Source organism: Balaenoptera ricei, chromosome 3, assembly GCF_028023285.1.
Source record: "Balaenoptera ricei isolate mBalRic1 chromosome 3, mBalRic1.hap2, whole genome shotgun sequence".
Taxonomy (NCBI): domain Eukaryota; kingdom Metazoa; phylum Chordata; class Mammalia; order Artiodactyla; family Balaenopteridae; genus Balaenoptera; species Balaenoptera ricei.
The window spans coordinates 55,179,375-55,202,626 of NC_082641.1; the positions used below are offsets into that span (position 1 = coordinate 55,179,375).

Here is a 23,252-nt window from a genome sequence, read left to right on the forward strand (position 1 = left end):
CTTCAAAAGCATTAATCACCAAAGCACACCTGGCATGGAACAGAGCTACAAGGAGAGAAGGAGATAGAATTTTTATTTATTTATTTTATTTATTTATCTTTGGCTGTGTTGGGTCTTCGTTGCTTCGCGTGGGCTTTCTCTAGTTGCAGTGAGCGGGGGCTACTCTTCATTGCGGTGCGCGGGCTTCTCACTGCGGTGGCTTCTCCCGTTGCAGAACATGGGCTCTAGGCACACGGGCTTCAGTAGTTGTGGCTCGTGGGCTCTAGGGTGCAGGCTCAGTAGTTGTGGCGCAGGGGCTTAGTTGCTCCGCAGCATGTGAGATCTTCCCGGGCCAGGGATTGAACCCTTGTGTCCTGCATTGGCAGGCGGATTCCCAACCACTGTGCCACCAGGGAAGCCCGGAGATAGAATTTTAGATGGACCTCATACCTTGTTTTTGGTGCCGCTTTGATGAGGTAACAACTTACCTCATTGCTAAGCCAGAGAGGCCTTAGGGTACAGCGGTTAAGACATGGATGGTGGAGTTACGAAGACTTGATTCTGAATCCCAGCTCTGCCATGTACTGGCTGTGTGAACACTGACAGGTTCCTTAACTTCTCTCAGCCTTAGCTTTCTAACGAGACAAAGTACGTCAGGACTAACATAGTATCTGCACGTCTGGGGGCTCAGGGCTCTTCCCTTCTTCCTCTTTCCTTTTCACTGAGTATTAATAAGGATGATATGTATGAAAGTACTCAGCATGTAGTCAATTCCCACAAACTATCAGTGTGTCTTTATCACCCAATGATGTAGGACTTAAAATTATTATTTCATTATTACTATTTGAAAAAGGCCATTTTAAAAGTTGCTGTTTCTGATTCTAGCTATCAAATCACTTTGACATAGGCAATTTTGTTCTGGGCTGAGCTATATGAGAGGTTCAGTTGATGTAAGGCTAGTGCTCTCCCAGGGTTCACATGGAAGGGTTGTAAGAGGGTATTCCCTGACCTGACAAAGTCTTAGTGCTTGACTGCTATTGGCAATGGCATTAGACAGTGCACTCCTTTAAGTACCAATCTTGTATTTATAATGGGATTTGGAGGATTCTTTGGAGGTTGAAGAGAAACAAGACTCAAAGTCCTTGTTTTAGATACTCCAAGTTATTAGAACATCTCTGAAATATGGAAATGTTTTAAATTGAATTAACTTGGCAAGATAAGTCATTAGGGTGGGGCTCAAGGGGAAACTCACCATCAGGTACATTCAAGTGCCTTCAGTTCAAGAACAGGATCAAGATGGTCCAAGAGTAGAGCTAGTCTGGCACTGATATTGTCCTTTCCTGATTCAGTCATCTTCATACAGTGTCCATGCCCAGTGGAAAATAGCTGAGGATGTGAGAAAGAGGACTGATCACAAAGACTTCCCCTGCTGGAACCCCACTTGCCATGGCACGGAGCCTCATAGCTGAGCAGAACATGGCACTCTAAGGAGAAGCACTCTGCCCTGCTGACCTCCCTGACCCCAGATGATTGGTGGCGGCAGCCTTTCTGCTTGCACTAGACCGATGCACTAATGCTTTCAGTAGAGACACAGCAAGAGCTGTCATCATCTTCCCTGAGTGAATGTGGACTTGGGTCCTTTGTGGACTTGGGTTCTTAGTCTCCTCATGAGCAATGGCCAGGAAAGAAAGTATAGACTTCTTTTCTCAGTGAGCACAGGGGATTAAAGTTATTATAAATTGAACTTTCAAAGAAATGCGAGGTTATTTCATATTCCAAACTGATGAAGCAGGATATATTAGTGACGCCTAGGTGCATTTGAGTTGGCAGTCTTCATAACATCTGTTTCCAAGTCCTTCTGCAAATTCTTAAACTCAAGAATTTGTGAAAATTGAAAATCGCCAGGAGCTCACATCTTAGAATGAGTTACACCTCTTTACCTTACTGCCTTCCAGTCCAGATTGCCAAATGAGGACTGTGCTGAAATGGAGGTTAGGGCCGCAGGTAGGTTAACTTATCTTTTGAGCTGGATAAGTCATTTCCCTTTGGTGACTAATTTACAACCCCTTCCTCCCACTAGTTTGACCTTTGGCCAATTTCAATTAATTATAGAAACTTGTAATGTTTGAGGTTCCTGGTCTTAGAGACAGAAATGACATTGCATTGGAGTGATCCTGTGTCTTATCATTCTTACGGAAAGATCCAAACAAGCTCATTAGAAACAAATGTGGTAGATATTCTTGTGATGGTACCAGGAACAAGCCAAGAACAGGAACCTTCATCCCAGCTTTGTTTAATACAGGATCAAAGATACTATCTAAATTGATTGGTTGTATAGCAAATTTGTCAGGTTGTGTATAACTTTAAATAAATGGCGTGACACAGGGAAAAACCTTTCTCCTTGTGTAAAGATATGGTCATAGAATTGGCAATTTTATAATCTGACCCATACAGCATTTTTTACCTGATAATTCAAAGCAATTCTCAGCATCAATACTGACTTTCATTATACTATCAGTGGGTGGGGAAAGTACCAAACATTTGCTCACCAGTTGTGTACCTTAGCTTCCAGCATCAGCTGTGAGAAAAAAAATGGAAGGGAGATAGCAGAGCCTGAATTTAGACTCCTATCTCTCAATCCGTCATTCCCACCAGCATCCTTACATCAGTCTTGCTGGGCAGTTGAATGGATGTGATGTAGGGGAGGGTGTGTACTCTTGTGACATGTTTTCCTGGTTCTTAGAATTTGGCTTGGGGTGGGGCTTCAGTTCCAAGGGACACCTTCTTTCTGTGGGCCTGAGAAGCTGCAGCAGGATCAAGCTCTCTAGTCTGCTGGGCTTGCCCATTAGGAAGGAACTCCCAGTGTGACCACAATGCCATTAAGATATTGGACATTCTCCTATTCACCTATTAAAAAGTCTTGGGTCTCACACTTCCTAGATGCCCATTTACTAAGTTCTTTAGGGGATTTAGGTCAGACACACAGACCTTAGCAATCCTCTAAACCAAACCCCCTGTTTTACTGACAAATGAACTAGCCCAATGTCACACAGATGGTGAATGGCAGGTCCATGACCAAGATGGTTTTATGTTCCTTCTATCATCCTACTCTTCCCTATGTAAAGACAGATAAGATATGACTTTTGTCCTGGAGGGGTTCACAATAATGGAGGGGAAATGAGACTTCATGCAAACGAACAATGAATATCCCGGCAGGAGAATATGATAGAGAGGGGCAGAGAATTAACAATGCTCAGCACCTGCAACGTACAAAGGGTTTCATTGCACATTTTCTCACACAGTCTTCACATCAAACTTATGAGGAATACATAATCATCCCATTTTATTGATAAGGGAACTGAGGCTCAGAGGTTCTGCAATTCTTTATTGGCACGTGCATGGAACCGTGATCCATCTGTAGACCTACAGCTCTGGAGCCTCAGAGTCCGTGGACTCCCAAAGAGGAGTGGTCCAGTTGGAGAAGGCTGCTCAGAGAGGCGAGGCTGTTGGTTTATTGCACTTGCTTAGGCGCAGAGAAGCTTCAGCAGATGGAGGAAACACAGATGGCCTCCCCACGATTGCGTCACCACCCAGACAGGTTGGAACCAGTTACACACCCACTGCTCTGCAGTCTCCAATGTAAATTGCCTAGAATATCAAGCCTGCCGAAGAGAAAATTTGCATCTTAAACCTGCAGCGGCCTCATTTACAGATGAGCTATTTTGGGCAAGGAGTTACACAATCTATAATGGGGAGTTCCCGAGGATGTAGACGACCCTGATGTCCCTTTTCTGAGTTGTATCATTTCATGATGAATCAGCACAGCCATCAGTAAAGGGGCAAGTGATGGGTAGTTGGACACAGCTATATACAAGTGCCAAGGGAGAGTCAGGCTGAGCAGGGTGAAGACAGGGAGGCTGGCATGCATGTGCCAAGTTTAAGGAGGAGGAATATCCTGAGCGATGAATTTGAAGGATGTGCTTGGCAGAGAGCAGGGAAAAGCACTTGAGGGAAGGTTTTGAAATGAGAGAAGGAAATCCCATGTTTAGTTGGGACAGAGAACACAAAACAGAGCATGGGAGCTGGAGATGAGGCAGTTTGGTAAGGAGTATACGTTGGGAAGTTGAGAAATTTATAAATTCAACCACATTACCCTTGATCCCCTGCACACAGAACCTTCAAACCTCCTCAAGGACCCCCTTTCTCTTTGAATACCTTTGCATATGATGCCTCTGACACTGTCATATTTCCTTTATACATGGGGTCCTGAGTTAGTGGGGGTAAGTCAGGCCTGAGATTTTATCATCCCCTTTCCCTAATCGAAGAAGAGGTTCAAAGCAACACATCAACTAGACTCAAATAAAACCTGAATTTGAATTTTATAAAGGAGCTTCAGAACACACAGACTGTCAATGCAAATGTGCCCAGGAAATTAAGCTGTGAACTCTCAGTGGGCAGAATTGCTCTGTGAGGAAGCTCCATGAGATATATGTTGGATGGGATCCCACATCTCCTGAACTCCTGGTGGCTGTAAAGGTGCAAACCGGAACTGGTGTTTAAAGCAAAGTCTCTCATGCAGGAAAAAAGTGAAAATACTCTTCCTGAGGAAGCTCTGAGCAAAGGGAGTGACCCAGAGGCAGGTGCTTCAGACTGAGATGGTAAATATCCTGTTGAACAACATAAGAGACTTGGAACAGGTCAGTGGGTTCATTTCGGAAAAAAAATAATGTTTGTTGTGTGCTTTTCCTTTTTTCTGACTTCTTCTTCTGGTAGAGAGAGAGAGGAGGCCAGAAGCCTTGATCCCTGGGGAATGAGCAGGGTCATCAGGGGAATAAACAGTGGTGCAGGCTGTGTCCTGCACGGACGTGCCCGGGTAAGGGGACAACTGGGGGGCAGAAACCCAATTTCTCCCATTAAATGTAAGGTCCATGAAGGGTATGGCCTTGAGATCTTGGTGTCTTCCATATCTCTCGTATCTAGAACAGTCCTTGACACATAGAAGTTGCTCAAGAGTATTTGTTAATTGAATGAATAAGGAAATAAAGTGGTCTCAGCAATATGGTGTCAGGCTGGAGGAGCAGGAAGTAATGGCCAGGAGGCCACACCCCCACGAGGAGGCAAGGCCACCACTGAGGCATTCACATTTGGTATCTAGGGTTAGATTTCCCCTGCCCGCAGTTAGGAGACCTGGCCTGGGTGGAGAAGCCAGAAGCAGGGGCTCACGATGAGGGATGGGAAGGCTGGCAGACACTGCTGGGGGCTCAGCTGCCATGCTCCCCTTTTTCCTTACCAACCCCATTCATATTTTGTTTCTTCAGGTGGGAATGCACCTCACTGAAACCCTTGCTTTCCCAGGCTTCAGGGAAAATACTGCCACTCATGTTGGGCCATTGAGACATAGTTAAAAGTCTGCGGGGGATTTCTGGGAAAGTTTTGCTTTCCTGCTTCAGGTGTTGCCCTTAATTCTTTGTCCTTTCCTCTTTCTGCTGAGAGCAAAGACCTGAGCTTGGAAAAGGGACAGCCATCTTGTGACCATTAAGCAACAAGAATAAGGCAAGAGCCTTGTGTTAAGGACAGAGGAAAGAAATACTGAAGGGGCCTGGAACTTCAAAGACTTGAAGTGTGAGAAAGACATCTCTCCTTCTGTTTGTCTAAACCACAGCAGTTAAGTTCTGGTTACAGGCAGGCATACCCAATTCCTAACTAAGACAATAAGCAACCACCAGGAATGTAAGCCATCTAGGAATGTTTAGAAATACTTGAGGAAGAGACAGGACTGTTGTATCCAAGATGGAGACTTGGAATAAGACTGATGGCCATTCAAGGACCTAGTGACTCCTCATGACGCTGGGAGACTTGGGTTACAAAATAAAGAATTTTCCAACAGTGAAGCTTTAGGAGTTACTGAAATACACTCTACAGACCGTCTGTGGACTCTAAAATATGTGCTTTTGGGATTTCCATTCTGACAAGAGCAGAAATGATGTCCTAGTTGAGCAATGTCTGAAAGAACCATTTGCCCAGAACTTCATCAAGCTTGAGCTGGTACAAACCAGTTTGAGAACTTCACATTCTTTCTGTTGCCCAATGCCACTGAGTTGAAATGAACCAATTTATCTTGAATGGGTGCTGTAAATTTGAGCTCTAAACGACTGGTTGGTAATTTTAGTGTCCGTGATCCAAACGTACCCTATGATTGTAAGGAGGAACAGTTGATATGATCACTGTCATCAACATAACAACCTCATTTCACATGCTAACACCTTGAGTTTGTAACATTATTGGTAACTATGCTACACATTTATTCTGCTTTTCACAATACTGGTGCGAATTAGTGTCCTGAAGAGCTGTTGGCTCTTTGAAGTCTATTTGGAGACTTTTTCTGCCCTTAGCGTCCTAGAAACAACAGGGAGGTGTGGATTGGTAGGTATATTTTTAGTTGGGTTACTTCAGCCCCAAACAGGGAATGCTTCAGGCAGTAAGTAGCGAGGTACATCTGATTAGGACTCATAAACCTTGTTTAGGACTACTCACATAGCTAAGTAGCTAAGTGGCATGTCTACAGGAGTGTGTGTGTTTTGGTGGATGCCCTTAGGTGACCCACTTTCATACGAAAAAATCATATGTAATTGTGGCAGGCTACCATCTTTATTCTGTGGAGCTTCAAAATTTATTTTTCAAAAGGTTTTTCTCTTTTTCACCACAGGTCTGAGATGTAGTTAGATGTCCTATGCCAAATACCTTACTCACATGAGCAAACTGAAAGTCAGCTTCAGTATGAGTCCAGTTCTTGATTATTTTTGTAAAAGGGTCAGAAATTTATAAATTATATTCAGATTTGCAGAGGTAAACATAGATTCTTCATCTTCTCTCTCAGATCTTACCTTATTCAGGAGCTCTTTGTTTTCACAGGTAGCAGAGAAAAGTTAAAGTTACCATTTCTGGGTCACTCTGTCTCTGCTGTTCCTTGAATGCTCTGGGCCTCTGACACCAGATGACCATTTGGATATTATTTCTGCTGCCCGTGCTTGTCTCTAGTGCGATGTAGCTTATCTCATTTGCACCTAGCACTTGAGGTAGAAGTTTGTGGTTTCTGCCATAGTCGCCTGACCTGAGGACTCTGCATCATGAAATAACCTCCCCATCTTACCTCTTGGACTTTGCTCTGTCCTTCTCTGGTTCAGTGGTCTATAGCACTTCTTGATTCTTTTACTGAAACACAGGAGGATTCTGGAGCTCCATCCTGGCCATGTAGGGGAGTTTGGGCCTTTCTAATTCTCACCCGGATGGTCCAGTGCTAGACTGAGAACAGGGAGCTCCCTTAAAGGGCTTTTGAATTCCCTCTATTTATCTTGAGATGTCTGGGCTATGTCAGCCTACTCTCAGGGTTTCTCAAACCTTTTTCCACCCAGAATTTTCATCCTGAAGGTGAAGTCACAATCCTCAATTCCATCTGTACTCTCTTTTTTTCTCCTCCTTCTTGGACTCCTCTCTCTGGAACCTGGTGGGTTTCCTTAATTTCCCTTTCAGTCAGGTGAAATTTTTTCTTACATCACATCTTCCTTCTTTCTTTTTCTAGGGCTCATAAGTAAAGCTCTGGAGTCCAAATCTACCAGGCTTGACTCCTGTTAAGTAAAGGGAAGCTTTACAATGTAGAAGGTTGAGCCTTGTGTTAAGGACAAAAGCTTGGCTTTCAAGGTTACTGTCACACTATAGACTCAGAATGTCAGCTTTTCAACTCAGAGCTAAATGATAACTTCTGAGGAGTTTTAGTGTGTGCCCACCCTCTCTTTCCCTGTGGCAATCAACTGTAAAGGCCCAAGGAGTTTAGGGAAATGGGATTTGCCAGGGATTAATGTTTGAAGGGAAGAGGAAGAAAGACTAGTTTAATATTTAAAAAATATTCTCTACTGAGCTGATGGGAGAGCTAACTGTTGCCCGTCAACTATAGGCCAGGCACTGTGTTAAGTGCTTCTCATGCTTTCCTCCATTTCGTCCTCACAGCTCGCAAGGAGGTCTTTACTTATGAGGACACTAAAGCTTAGAGAGGTTATAGATCTTGCTGAAAATCACACAGCTAAACAGCAGTGGAGCCAGTATTTGAGCCCATGGGCTCTGCCTTGACAACTTGCAAGATTACTGACTTGTGACACTGTGTCATAGAGAGAACAGAGGGGGTGAAGATAAAGAAATCCACATCATGTCCAAGAGCATGCACCATAAATCTCATCACACCCTGCTAATTCCTGTTTTTCACTAAAACTTTCATGCCCCATGAAACATATCAGGCAAATCCAAATATTGCTCATTGGAAGACAAGAACTGGCTGATGGTTTGACAGGGGGAGATAGAAGGAGGAAGGCATAGAATGTTCACAAAATTCCAATTGCTGGGAAACAAACTTGCTGGTAAGTTCATTAAGCTTTCACCCACATAACTCTGAAGATGATTTTAATGAGCCATTTATTGGAAGTTTGTTAGGGGCCTGTATTTTGGGTGCTATATTTTTATTGGCTTCCTTTTTATAAAAAGGCAAAACCAAAGTACATAGTGTTCAGATGACTTTCTTAAAATGGGAGGCCATCTGAGTCACAGAAGTGAAGTTAAATTCTCTAAGCTTCCGGTCCCATAATATCTTTCTCTAAATACACTTTTGTCCTGCAGCTTCACTTTTTCAAGATCATAGGATGACTCTCTAGGAAGAAGAAAATCCATCTGACCTGCCTACACGACAATGAGGCAACCTCCTTGGAACCCGTTTCTTTTCACACTCCAAAGAAATCATGTTTCAAACAACAGAGGTGGCAGGAGTTTGGGGAAAAAAGTGGAAGTTTAATGTTATTTTAAATATCCAGAGAGCAGTGTTTCTTAATGTCCAGATCAGTAGTGTGAGCCCACATTTTAATATTGTCATGCTTTCTCATTCAGACTGGCTATATCTTAGTGTGCACCATGAGAAGGAAAGACAAGCAAGTCATCAAACTTGTCTAAAGATAAATGACAAAATGTTCCAGAAAAACAATGAAAACCATTCCGATCAATAGTTGTTCTTAGATGACTTAAGAGGGGTTCTTTTATATAATCAAAGTTGGTAAAAAGAGATGGAATGAAGACTCCAAACGGAAACAAAGAAGGGGAACTAGAAGAGAAAAACAGAGCAAGAATATTACACACGGAAACAAGAGGAGTTTAAAATACATAAAGTAGAGGAAGACAACAGAGCCAACAGACCTGTTGAGAGAGAACTCAAGAACTTTTTTTAAGAAGTGGGAAAGATGGCTTGAGAAATGAAACGACTTCTTTGTCTCAGTGTGTGAAGCCGGATAAGTGGGGACAGATGCCAGAAACAGGCACACTTCCCAAAGGAGGAAGAAATAGAAAATTGGTTTCCTGCCAGAACAGGTGGCGTGTTGACATGTACACATCTGACAGGCAGGTTTCTGAAGCTCTCCAAGGGGGCTGAGCAGGCCAGCCCGAGGCTGTCTCTAAGACTTCAGGGAAAGGCACCACGGGGGAGCCCCAGTGATACGGTTTCAGATGTGTTTGGACGCAGGAGAAATAGCAGTGGTGGGTAAGGAAAGTCGTGGAGCAGCCTGCTATGAAGCACAAGGCTGAAGGCTGGCCTACACTCTCTCAGAGCTCACCGCCTGATATTTTTAAACATCCATTATAGGACGAGAGCCAAATGTCTGGTTAATTTCAGGAGCAGGCAGACATTAACTCTCTAAAGTCCCTTTGACCTTCTCAAATGCTGTGAGGACTTTGTTTTCCTTTCTTTTTTCTTTTTTGCTGGTGGTGGTAATAGTAGGGATTGAGTGGGAGGGGGGGGTCTAAGACTGGGAAAGCATATGGGTGTTGGGGGTGAAAGGCTGATATTCAGTTTTCCTACAGAGTTTGGAATCTTCTTTTGTTTGAATAACTGGCTTATAATATGACCAGTGATTGGGACTCTGTAAATGGCACACTTACCCAATCATAAAAAATATTTAAATAATAATCTGGGGCTAGACCTGGGGTGAAGCTATCAAATGAAATAGTGATACCTTGAGAATAATGTTTCTCACCCTACTATATTGGGCAGTAGAATTGTGGTTACATGCATGGGCTCAGGGATAAAACTACTTGTTTTTGTAACCCCACTCTACTCACTGACTGTGTGATATTGTGTAGTGAACCTTTGAGCCTTCATTCCCTCGCCTATAAAGCGGGGATGATCACAGTATCTATCTGGGGCAGAAACACTGTGGTATGTTTACCACATGGTTTCTTTTCCTTGCTGGGAACAAAGGAAAATCCCATTTCCTATTTTCTCCTTGCATCTGTGTGGGGCCCTGTGACTAATTCTGACCATTAGAATGTGGGCGCAAGTAGTTATGTCACTACTGGGATGACCCCTCAAACCTCCCACAGGATCTTCCATGCTCTTTCTCCTGTCTCGTTGTCTGCTGGCCAATTACAGAAGATCCAGGAGACGATTCTGAGGACCCCATAGCTGTTACTGCCTCTGCAAATCATGATGTGAAAAGCCGTCTGCCAACCATCCAACTGACTGTGACCTAAGCACAAAATAAATCTTCTATTGTATGAAGCCACTAAGATTTAGGGGATGCTTGTTACAGCAATTCATCAATTCTAACGCTATCTCAAATATTAGTCACTCCTGAATAAAACTATATCATAAGGTTATTGTAAAGATTAAATGAGTTACTATATATAGAAACTATTAGAAGAGTATCTGTTATATAAGCTCCCAATAAAAAATGTTTCACATATCATAATCAGTACAGAATTGACCAGTTGGTTATTAATTCTAGGAAATATTATACTTTGGTCCATTAATTCTAAGAAATGATATTTGCATTTTCTTAGCAAATTTGAGCACAGACTGGGCCACCTATCTGTCATAGTTGTTAACCTGGTTCTATGATATGCTTTCTATAATCACTTTGGGTCAGACTGGGCAAGGCGGTGTGTTTGAATGGTTGGAAATCTGCAAGAACCTCTAGGTATAAGGCATCCCGGCTCTTCAGAAGATACCTTTCCATAGCAACCTAAGATTCATACGGACAACAACATGGCTTCTAGATTCTGATCGGGAATCCTATAAAAGAAGTCACACCAACTGAATACTTGTGCTGAAGGGCTGTTAGGTTTATAAGTAGTATATGCACAGGGGGTAGCACAGAACATAGCCCAAGTGCATGCTTGGTATCTAGTAAATGGTAGTAATAGTAACAACAAATAAATAATAATTGTCACTATTGTTTGAGTACATCTCTTTTTTGTTAGAATTTCAAAAGTCTGTCTGTTGTGTACTTTCTACCTGGGGCTCTTGGGAAAGTCATTTTACATCCTGATGCAGCTGTGGCCTTGTTTGTTACATAGTGCCATCTTTTCTAACATTTCATTTACTTTTCCCCTACTGCAGTCAGAGGCCATTACTTGTCCTTATGCTTGCTCGACCTAATGAGGCAAATTGGTCTCTACCCTCTTTATAACATCCTTTACTTATTTGCAGACTCCACACTTGTGTATCATTGAATATCAGGCATTAGATATGCAAAGTCACACAGAGATCTCAGCAATAATTAGGCATTTGGAGGTGATTTTTTTCCAAGAAACATTAGTCTCAACCCTAAAATTCCCTTTTCTTCAGTAGGTCCAGGTCAATAGATAAAGACCTTAATGTTCCTTTAATGTGTAGACGAGCAAATCTGGCTGCTTTTGGGTCTGGCAAACTCTATCTGGCTATTTATCAAGCATTATACGGCTGGCAACTCCGCAGATGTATTCTGCCAAACGCTTTGTCTCCTTACCCTCTAAGTGTGTATGTATTTCAGAGAGAATTCAAACCTTGAATTTCTGATTTATTCATACTTAACTGATCAAAGTTGCCACATCTGTCTTAGTCAACACTTACCGGTTCTAACTTCTGTTTCTTTGACCCAGGAAACTTGAAAAGGTTGGCAGCAACCACCTCCCAGAGAAGAAACCAAACCAGTTGTCTGGGTCTGGGAAGCAGCTAGTTCACATCTGTCCTTCAGGCAATATTTACAATGATTTTTTCCCCTCTGAATTCTAAGGCATGTGTAAAGAAAAAGGTGGGCTTCCAAATCTCTCTTAGCTGATATCAACCTAAAATGAAAGGAGTCTCAGAACACCTCAATGGGAGAGGTGTGGGGGCAGCAATCTAGTTAGAAGGGTGTAGGTGTAGGAGTCTTATCCTGGAGCCCAATTACATACCATTTCACGTAAGTCTGAGAAAACATCAACTGTCCATATTTTTAAAAGGGCAGTGGTAATGGGGAGGGGAGGGGACTCTCGGTACTCCCTCCAAGCTACTCCTTAGTACTGCTTCTGACCTGACAACACCACACTTTGGATCTAATATCTTGGGGCTGATGTTTCCAGAAGCAAAAGGAACCACTAAAATACTAGCTAGGCAAAGAGTGGCAATAAAAGGCAAATCTTTGCTAAAAGGATACGGACATCAAGCATGTCAAACTCACAGGCTGGTTATATGCCCAGGTTATTTTGCTGTGATCCATTATTTTTCCTGGCAACATTTTATAATATTGGCTCTCCTCCCAAAGATGACAGAGCATCATGTGAGTGTGCACAGAGGACTTCACTCTGCAAATATTCCAGGGACAGCAGTCTCCTAGAAAGGCAGGTTAAGAAATTCCATAGATTTATTTTGGCTGCTATTGTATAGTACAGGATGGAGTGATCTTACTGCAAAAAGATAGGAGGTAGCCTTGGACTGTCATAAAAACCAATAACTGTGCAGATGTTTGTCAGTTTACAAACCAGTTCAAATTCATATAAAAAAGATGTACTTCCCTCTCTACTTTCAGAGGAAACCCAAAAAGAACAAAGTTTACATTTATAAAAGTAAAATATTTAAGACATCTGCTTATCAGCAACCACTGAATTTTATTACATTAGTAGGTTATAACCTCCAAAGACAAACATCTTTCTTTAATAAAACCAAGTGTGGTGGGCAGACTCTAAGATGGCCCCCATGACTCCTGGTCCTGTATTTCTGGCATTCATGCCCTTAGGTATTCTGCTTCCTTGATGTATGGGCCCTAGATTTGCATCTAACCCAACAGAATATGGCAAAGGTGATGGCCTGTCACTTCCATGATTATGTTGTGTTATTTAAGATTCTGTCTTGTTAGCAGACTGACCCACATGGCAAGAGGCTGATAGAAGCCTCTAGAATGACTTCCAGCTGACAGATGGCAAGAAGCCAGGCACTCAGTCCTACAGCTGCAAGGAAATACATTCTCCCAACAACTTGAGTGACCTCAGAAGAAGGTTCTTCCCCAGTTAAGCCTCCAGATGAGACTGTAGCCCAGCAGATAGTCTGATTACAGCCTTCTGAGACCCTGAGCAGAGGACCCAGCTAAGCTGTGCCTGGCCCCCTGACTTACAGAATCTATGAGGCAATAAATAATACACCAAATGTTTATCACAAGGTTTCTGCTATTTATAGGTTTCATACTGAAATAATGAAAAAGAAAGCTGAGCTGTGTAGTCAACTGATGTTATTAAACGACACAGCGAACCACAACTCTGCTACTGCCACATTACCACCAAAGTAAAATGAGATAAACATTTTGTCAGGGGTATTCCTTCCCCCTCCTCCATTTTAGCATAGTTAGAAAAAAAACGAAAACCAAACATAGTCGATGATCTGTCCCTCAGGCATTTGGACACTGGGTCAGGGCCATGTTTTGAAGGAACAAATAGAACCAAATACATTAAAGCTTTCCTTACACTAGAGGTCACTAGTAGAATTTCCTTAAGGCCCCCATCCAAAAATATAAAATAATTAGGACAGCCCACATACCCACATACATTTGCATTTGCATCATCAGTTGACTGTGAATTGCAGTTAGGTTACACGCACTTTTCAAAATTCCATTATGCCCACAATGAAATTCATACTCCTTACTGTGACATTCGAGGCCGCAGAGTCTGGCGCAGCCTTCATCTCTGACCTCTGCACTAGCCTCTTTGTTCAGTATTTGTCCCACAATGACATTCTTTCTCTCCATCAAGCACACAAACCAAAGTCATGTCTACCTCTAGGGCTTCTGTCTGGAACACTCTCCAGAATTTCCATGGCTGACATCTCAGATTTTAGTCTCAAGCATCCTCTCCTTCAGCAAGGCCTTCCCCAATTTTCCCGAAGGCCCCTTTCCTGCCCAGTCGCTCTCTTCCACATTAATTTCTTTTATTTCCTTCAAGATATCAATACTATCTGAAATGACCTGTTTATGGATCCACGTGATGATTCTGTGTCTCTCACTAGAATATGACTGCTGTGTAGTACGTGCTCAGTAAGTATCAACTGAATACATACATGAAATACAAGTTGATTATTACACCAAGACTGTCAGTTCTTGATTTAGTTTTCTTCTTTGCCCCTTGCTCACCCTTCCACGTCTGAAATCCCACAGCAGTTTTGCTGCTAACTCAGCCAGCATGTTTCACACACCTGTACACACAGCACAAAACAAGGTACCTGAAACGAAACAGAAGTTGGAGAAGATGTAGTTCTGCCCTTAAGGACTCTACAGATTAACTGGGTGGGAAGATGCAGCATACGTAAATCGATTAAAATCCAACTACGAGGCACTCAGCACAGTAACTAGGCCAAGCTAAATATGAAATTGCTTAGGGAGTACAAAGGAAGGGATGATTAGAAAACTTCTTACAGGAGCTGATTCTGGAGGCAGGAGTGTCTATGGGAAATAAGGCAAGGGCATTCAGAGCAGGGGGAAAACAATGAGAGGAAGCCATTAAACCCCCAAAGGTTTTTTTTTTTTTTTTTTAATGCATCCATTTCTCAGAGAAAATGTATTTCTAACCCAGAGCCTGCCTGAGCTTTGGAATCACTTTTTTAAAAAACCAAACACTGGCCTCTACCTAAGCTGAAGATACCAATACTGGCCTCAACTCCAATTAAGTCAGAATCTCTGGAGGCTGGGCTTAGGCTTGGTATATTTCAAAAGGTCCCCAGGTGAGTCAATGTGCACCCAGGGTTGAGATCCCTTGCTAGCCTGAAATGCCATCACACAGTTAAATTGATGAGAGATGCCCCAGGTCAATAAAGGGAGACAGTGAAAGACAGTAGTTAAGGCTCTGGAGTAGAATAGCCTAGGTTCAAATCTAAGCCCTGCAACTTATCTGCTGGGTGACCTTGGGCAAGTGACCTAACCTCTCTGAGCCTCTGCTTACACATCTGTGAATAATAAATGTAGTTACATTTATTTTTAAGTGGAGAATTAAGTGAGATAAGGCTTATGAAACATCTGATGGAGAATTAAGTAAGATAAGGTTCATGAAAACATCTGATGAAATGCATGGTGCATAGTCAGATATTAAACTTTTTTCATTATCGTTATTATATATGTCCCAAATTCTCAATTTTTCATAAATGCACTGGAAAGTCCAATGTGCATTTCTGAAGTCTTTGAATCTATCAGCTTAAAAAATTATTTTAAGTCTGACCACAGCCTTAACCTAGCACATTGATGAATTCAAGCACATTTAAGCAGGACCACAAAGAAGACGGAGGCTAAGTCAACCTGGGAGCAAATGAGCATTGTAATGGAAACTGAAATCATGAGTGATGGGCCAGCAGCCTTGCCTGATGAAGAAACCAAGAGCTCACAATGTTAGAACAACCCCTTTTGTAAAAAAAAATTACAGGGCATTTAAATGAAACATAGCAGAGATTTTCCACATTACTTGGGTTAACAGTACCATCCTTCTCCCACCATTCATGTGGACCCAGCCCTAGAATAAAAATTGTATCCTGAATCACTCTCTCTCTACCTCAACCTAGGTCTGATCACTTGACTCCAAAGTTCCCGAATACGCGTCCCACCTAATATTTTTAGAACAAGTCATTTGAAAGTTTCCTAAACTTCTCAAAAACTAGCAATTTGCCAAGAATAAAACCACTTAGATCATTTATACTTATCAGAGAAGCAGTTTATTTAAGTGTAGAGAATCCACTGCATAACTCTGTTTTCACATTTCTATACTATGTTTAAAATGCGTGCCTCAGGATGACGTAGAACACAAATTTGGAAATCTTGGGCATATAGACCTGAAGTCACAAACAGAAGAGCTTTAGAAGCCACAGGTTTTAGAGACCAAGGAGCAAAAGGGCTGCCAGGACAGAAAATTGATAAGAAGCAGTAAGAGCTCAAAGAGATACTTCATCAACAATTTCAAATCCTCAGGAAAGTCAGGTAAAATAGGAGTGGAGAGGTTTCCTTTCAACAAAGCAATGTTGTGGTCTTTGGTGATTTTAATTTCAGTTATTATAGTTGCAAGTCCTAAAATATACATTTGGTTCTTCTTTTAGAGTTTAAAAAAAAAATGCATGCCTTGTATGTTCCTAAATGCTTAGAAAATAAAGCGTGGAAAAGTACCCTCCAATCCTTTGACAGTGGTCATTTCTAGATTAACATTAAGGGTGACTTTAAGTTTTTAAATTAGTCTCTTTAGTGGCATTTGAAATTTGTATATAAGCATTTCTTATTTTTGTACTACTTAAATGAAATTCTAGATGAAATAAAACATATGTTTTATAGCAAGACTCTGGCCCTTCTGGAAACAAGAAGTAGGCTACAAAAAATGCCAACCCCTTCAACTTAGTCAAGAAAGGGCTGTCACTGAGTATGAATTTTAAATATTTAGTGGGTTGGAAAAAGCCTTCTGCACTGGAAAGAGAAGATGAAAAAGACTCCTGGTTAGAAAAGGACAACCTTTCTGGCTCCCCCTGGGTGGTTTTGAGCGTCGCAGCTCGGCTTTCAAAGGCTAACCAATGAGGTGACAGCGAATACTCCATTGCACATGTTTGTGAAGCGTAGACCTCCAAGGCTGGCCGAGAAACGTCTTCCTCAGCAAAGACTTAGGTCTCCGTTTTACACATTGAATCAGTGCTTTTCATGATTCCGAAGGACTACTTTTTTTCCCCCCTCTTCCCTCATTCAACTCGGAAACATTCCTTTCTGTGGATTTTCATGAACCCCTGCCCAACACCAGGTGCAAATTGAAAAAATCCCACTGGCCAATTTCAGCATAGGGAGGCCTACTGTTCTTTCAACAGAGTCTCTCTTTCAGGCCAGGAGTTCAGATCTTAGCCCCTGGGCACACAAGTCAGGGGTTTCACTTTCATCCACAAGCGTCGCTCATGAAAAAACTCCTTCTCTGTGGCGGCCGCCTCTCCAGACCCCCCAGCCTAGAGGCTCAGATACATCTGCCTGTGTGAACCTGGGCATTTGTCAGGGCGGAAAGCCAGAGGGACTCCTTGCTGATCTTAACCTTTAAATGTACGACAGTCCCCGGCTCAGACATGTAATTTTCCACCCGCTGTGGTTTATGTGTGGTTGACATTATCATTTGGCAAATACTTTACAGCAAGGTACCCTCCTTGGCTTGCAATTTAGAGACTATTGGGTGGTCTTCCCCACTTGGGACACTCCACCGGCGGATCACATGTTAGCTCTGCCACCAGTGTCCCGGGAAGGACCTGGGTGCCTTCAGAAACTGGTGGGTTCAAACTAGAATTCAATTCTGGCTTCGACTCAGCACTCCACTGTGCTTGCAACTTGCAGAAACCATCCAATTAAATTCTATTTTACAGGCATGTACTGAGCATCTACTTTGGATTAATTATCTATGGCAACCTGAATTACAAACACCTGCTATTTAATGGAATTGCTACCACCATATTGGGCAGTGGGATTTGAAGATCAGGACTGGTTCTCTACATTGCCTCCAGACTCTATATAAATGTTTCCTCCACTGTTAGTGGGGATAGGGTACACCCAACTGTCAAAGTTCTACTGTTAGAATTTTCCTAATCTTAATTGACTAGATCTGTCACTGTGGACTCAGTAAGTAGACACGGCGTCCGAACTCCCTATCTGAGGTGCAAAAGCGGGGGGCTTGGAATAATGTTTTCTGTTGTTGTTAGCAGGCTGGGGCTACCTGTCTTAACAGCTCAAAGAAGCAGTTCAGATGGCATGTTGGAAAAAAAGATACCAAATTATCAGATTATAGATGTTACATAAAGTTCCTGAACTTACTCTGCAAACTAGGTGTATCATTCAGAGTCCTACAGGACACAGATAGCCCACTCAGATTGGGTAATTAGTAAAACAAATTAAAGACTGTTCACAAGGCCTGGGCAGGGTCTCAAGGAACAGACAAGGGCAGAGCAGTACTCCATGTCCAGTAGCAAGTAAGAGCTGCTGCTACCACAAGAGAGCCAAATAAGCAGGAAGCGGGAGAGGATCCCAGAGGCAGGACAGGGTAGCTATAGGGATGGGGCTGCCTGAAAGGAATTGTAGCTTTTGGTAGAAAGATCCAGACAAACCACAGCAAACAGGCAGGGGGGAGCCAGGGAATAAATACTTCAACTCCCTCGCATCCTCCTTTCTGGACTCCTGCCAGTGACTCCCATGAGCCAAATCCCACTGGGAGCTGGAGAACAAGGAGACCCAGAGTGCATATGGGCCAGGCTCCTGGGGCACAGAGAAGAACAGAGAAGGGAGGAGAGTGAGCCTAGAGGGCACACAACCATGTCTAGAATACCAAATTTATCTAAGTGCAATGAGAACACCACAAAGAGTACAATAAATGTGTTCTTTCTTGGAAGCTAAAAGCAAATGTATAATTAGGGAGTTGATGCTTGAGCTGGTTCTAGTACATGTAGAATTGTCCTCTAGATGGGAGGAGAATGCTATGGGGAAAGGAGCTTCAGAAAATAGCTGTGTGGCCAGAGCCTGCGGTGTAAACAGCTGTGGCAAGGTAGGAGGCTGGAGAGGGAGGGGACCAGGCTCTGGAATCCTATGTTATAGGTTGAGGCATTGGGATTTTTTTCTGTGGATTTTAAGCAGCGAAGTGTTATCATCAGACCTCCATTTTAGAAAGGCTGTCAGCTATATAGAAATGGGATGAATGGTGCTGTGGGGCTTCTAACCCATTTCTGCAAACAGGTAGGGCAAAGAGATTACATAATCACAGTAAGTGAAAGGATTCCTTCTGACTATGATGGTCCCAGAGATCTGGTCTTGGTAACAGCTGAGAAGGAGTCAGTACAATTATCCTCCTTCCTAACCCAAAAATTATTATGCTTAATTATCTTTTCCAAAGGATAGTCTTCCTTCAGGTTCTAATATTCTTTCACAGGATCTATAGACATTCTTTGCATCTGAAACAACGTCGAACATATCACACAAAAGAGCCAGGCCCTTTTTTGTCACAAGCTTGTGAAGAAACTTCCTTGGCACTAGAATGCCCCTCTGGCTGACTTTGTTGCTAAATGCTTATACCACTTTAAATGGCTGCCACATTATTTCACATTAAAATATGTACCCAGTGTAATTTTCTCTGAGTGTGTTGTTAATTGTGATTCATTAGATCGCAGCCTCTTTGAATGCACCACCCTGAATCCCACTGTGTGTTCCTCATAGCCACCCCGGTGCTAAATGTGTATTTGTTTTTTCAAGAGCCTATGGTCATTCTTTACCTTCGAAGCAATTTGTGCTTTGAAAGGAGGGGTTTCTTACACTCACTGGAGCGTCTCTCTTTAAAACAATCCATGCCTTTAAACACCATTGTGCAAACTTTCTGAGCCCAGGACAAGTATTTATTTAATCAGAAAAAAAAGTATTTTGAGCATCTATAGTATTCAAGGGCTGGCCCAGATAATCAATCAAAGATAATAATTTGAAACATAAAAATAAGGAAATTCAGGCTAATATGTTAGGGGCTAAAAATGGTCTACTGTGTAACCCTTTCCAAATAATATTTTAAAATTTGCAGAGATCTTCAAAGCCTATTCAAAGATGGACTATTACATAGGAGTTTTGAATGCCATAGAGGGGCTAGTGAGGAAGTTATTTTTGGTTGGGGAAGACTTTTGGCATTTGTCAGATTATACCAATCACAACACATACAGGGCTGCCGGAAGTCTGGGTTGGCTGAACTGTCACCTTCTCTGTGGAGGCTTTCCAGATGAGTCTCTGCACAGTCTCAGAGAGTCACTGAAACTCAGGGGTATTTCTACAGCTAATGCTTCTTAAAATGTGGTTTCCAGTCAAGCTCTTCAGAATAACCCAGGGAATCTCGTTAAGCCTGCATCCCATCGGTAGCATCACTGGTTCAAATCTTGATGTTACACGTACATCTATCATTTCCATCAGACTGTGAACTTCTTAAAAATGGGAGCCATATATGAATATCAATATCCCCCCAAGTTGGCACAATGCCAGGAAAATAGTAGATTTTTTTTAAATTAAATGTGATCATTTTTGCACAACTTATAAGGTCCTTATGGGGCTTCCCTGGTGGCGCAGTGGTTGAGAATCCGCCTGCCAATGCAGGGGACACGGGTTCGAGCCCTGGTCTGGGAGGATCCCACATGCCACGGATCAACTAGGCCCGTGAGCCGCCAACTACTGAGCCTGCACGTCTGGAGCTTGTGCTTCTGCTACAAGAGAGGCCGCGATAGTGAGAGGCCCGCGCGCCGCGATGAAGAGTGGCCCCCGCCCGCCGCAACTAGAGAAAGCCCTCGCACAGAAACGAAGACCCAACACAGCCAAAAATAAAATAAATAAATAAATAAATAAAATCTAACCCTTTAAAAAAAAAAAAAAAAGGTCCTTATGGGTCACCATATTCAGATGATACCTCCAAAGTATTCTATTGGTCAAGCAGTCACAGAGCATGTCCAGATTCAAGCTGAGAGGACACAGACCTCACCTCTCATTGAAGAATGTCAAAGAATTTGGAGCCATTTTAATCCACCACATAGCATATGCCGAAGCCCGTTAAAAGAAGAATGGCTATAATTCTTTCATCTGGCTTTATGGGCCGTTCAAGGAGCTAAATAAGGAAACTGGACATTTCATTGGTGGTGAATGGAATAACTAGTACTCCTTATCAGAGATCGGAGCTAAGCTATGAAAGTGTTAGAAAGTCCAGGGTATTTAGCCCAGGAATATTCCGCTATAAGGATTCCCTTAGCTTGCACCTCTGGATGCAATTCTAAATGTAGGGGTTTGCTTCTCTGGATGACTCTTGATTGGAAAATCTCCTCTCCTTATTTTGCATACTGGCAACTCTAATCCATCCATGTGTCTAAATAACACACATCTCATGATCCATTTCCCACAACAGAGAAATAGGACCTCACTACCCAATTCTATGTCTGGATGAAATGTATGACCAAACAAATACACATGGATCAACCAAGTTGGTCGGCTATCAGATAGTCAAAAGTGAAGAACTGTACTTGGTCAACACAGAAACTAAAATAAGTTGTCCTTGTGAAGCTGGGTGAAAATGGCATTTCAGCTAAAAGCGCTTTTGTTGAGCTTGAAAATTCTTGACTAAGGGGTGGGAGTCATAAAGTGCTTTATGAGTCATGGGAAGGTCAAAGATCACCTTTCAACTTCTAAAACTAGCCCAGGCTACTTACGGTAGCTCTCTTTCTTTCCCTCTTCCCCCACCCTCTCTACCAGCTTCATCATCTCTGTCCACTTCACAGTATATCTGTAATGAATTTGGATCCAGTTCAAGAAATACACAGGAAGCCTTCAGCTCCCCAAGCAGACTGCTCCGTAGGAGGGAGAGAGAAAAGAAAACACCCCAGGGTGGCTCTGTATTTCCAAAAGATTAAAAATAATTAAACAATAAGATATTCAACTTGGATTATTTCAGGATAGTGATTAATGGCGCTTCTCTCTCTAATGATGCCCTCCCCTCAGCTAATCCCTCCCAGTCTCATTTCAAAGAAGATGTTGGTTACCGCTTCATTTGTTTTTTTTTTTTTAATTAATTAATTAATTTATTTATTTTTGGCTGCATTGGGTCTTCACAGCTGTGCGCAGGCTTTCTCTAGTTGTGGAGAGCAGGGGCTACTCTTTGTTGTGGAGCACAGGCTCTAGGCACGTGGGCTTCAGTAGTTGTAGCATGTGGACTCAATAGTCGTGGCTCATGGGCTCTGGAGCACAGGCTCAGTAGCTGTGGCTCACAGGCTTAGCTGCTCCACAGCATGTGGGATCTTCCCGGACCAGGGCCTGAAACTGTGTCCCCTGCATTGGCAGGCAGATTCTTAACCACTGCACCACCAGGGAAGTCCAACACTTTGTTTCATTCCATGTACTCCTAAGAAAATAGGGGTATATTATGACCCTGACACTCATACCAACCAGCTGCCTCCCTCTCTCCCCTCTTGGAATAATTGAGGGTGAAAAGAAAGGAGACATTCTCAAAGGCATCAGTGCTTAACTAATTACTTATCTACCCAAGGCAATAAAGCATGGGGCACCCAATATGCTGCTGTTGGAACTAGAGTTCAGAGCGTGAGTGTCTCCCAGCCAATGGGCCCAGCACTGTGTCTACCACAAACTAACCATTCAGTAAATGTCCGTTGCATTAACACACTATAGAAACAATTCCTTGTCTTTTTTGACCTGGGAAAGTTTATCCTTTTCACGGGGACACAGACTGAGCAGAGGTGACATTGATGCTGCTGCTCACATAGGATTTCTCAGATATCATAATGGGCTCATATATTCGTTCAACAAGCATCTACTCAGCACCCACTATGTGCCAGACTCTGGATCCCATCTTGTGCTGTATCAAAACAAGGCTTGCTCTAGCAGAGGTGGCAGCAAAAATTAAATAAATAATTACCCCAGTTGACAGTAGGTAGCAGTTTTGTTGCACTTAGTGCATAGAACATTAAAGCACTCAGGGAATATTAATTGAATGACTAATAACATAGAAAAACAACAACCACACCTTATTTTAAGTGTAACATCTCCAAGCTCATGTCCTTGAATCTTAATGCAGCAATGTCTTGGCAGCCCAGTCTAGGGACATTTAATTTAAACTGTAAGAATATAACAAAAGCATAGATTTTAGCTCTTGTGTCTCTCCTTACGTTCACTATGGTCAGGCAGAGAGCCTGTTACCCTGGGAAAGTCAGAATGTTCTTTTGCAAGATGACAGTTTACCAAAATCATATGGAGATGGCTGAGATCATTTATAAATGTGGCAAGTTCATTTTCATAAATTCATGATAAATTTAATTTGAAATAAAACCTTGACCTTTGACTTAATGATGAGATTAACTGCAAACTGAGCAACTTTTACTGCACATTTTCAACAGCTTCCCAAAAGGACGTTATCAGCTTCCAGTTTGGACTTCCTAGCATAAGGACACTTAG

At 42.5% G+C, this 23,252-nt stretch overlaps 1 long non-coding RNA gene across 3 annotated transcripts in view; it reads right to left on the reverse strand.

Moving 5' to 3' along the window:
* Positions 1 to 23,252, reverse strand: part of LOC132363646 (uncharacterized) — a 532,506-nt gene that overhangs the window by 23,488 nt on the left and 485,766 nt on the right. For all 3 annotated transcript variants that reach the window (XR_009502630.1, XR_009502629.1, XR_009502628.1), the window contains exon 6: positions 1,232 to 1,365. This is a non-coding gene — a long non-coding RNA (uncharacterized LOC132363646). The remainder of the gene's footprint in view (positions 1 to 1,231; positions 1,366 to 23,252) is intronic.